This window comes from Arachis duranensis, chromosome 9 (assembly GCF_000817695.3).
Source record: "Arachis duranensis cultivar V14167 chromosome 9, aradu.V14167.gnm2.J7QH, whole genome shotgun sequence".
Lineage (NCBI taxonomy): Eukaryota > Viridiplantae > Streptophyta > Magnoliopsida > Fabales > Fabaceae > Arachis > Arachis duranensis.
In genome coordinates this window covers 83,591,470-83,591,879 of record NC_029780.3, presented here as the reverse complement: position 1 = coordinate 83,591,879, position 410 = coordinate 83,591,470, and positions in this window count along the sequence as shown.

Below are 410 nucleotides of genomic sequence, written 5' to 3'. Positions count from 1 at the left end.
TGTGTTTTTCTGTGATTTCAGGTATTTTCTGGCTGAAATTGAGGGACCTGAGCAAAACTCTGATAAGAGGCTGACAAAGGACTGTTGATGCTGTTGGAATCTGACCTCCCTGTACTAAAAATAGATTTTCTGGAGCTACAGAACTCCAAATGGCGCGCTCTCAATGGCGTTGGAAAGTAGACATCTAGAGCTTTTCAGCAATATATAATAATCCATACTTTATTCGGGAATTGACGATGTAAAGTTGCACTCAACGCCAAGTACATGCTGCTGTCTGGAGTTAAACGCTAGAAACACGTCACAACCCGGAGTTGAACGCCCAAAACACGTTATAACTTGGCGTTCAACTCCAAGAGAAGCCTCAGCTCGTGGATAGATCAAGCTCAGCCCAAGCACACACCAAGTGGGCC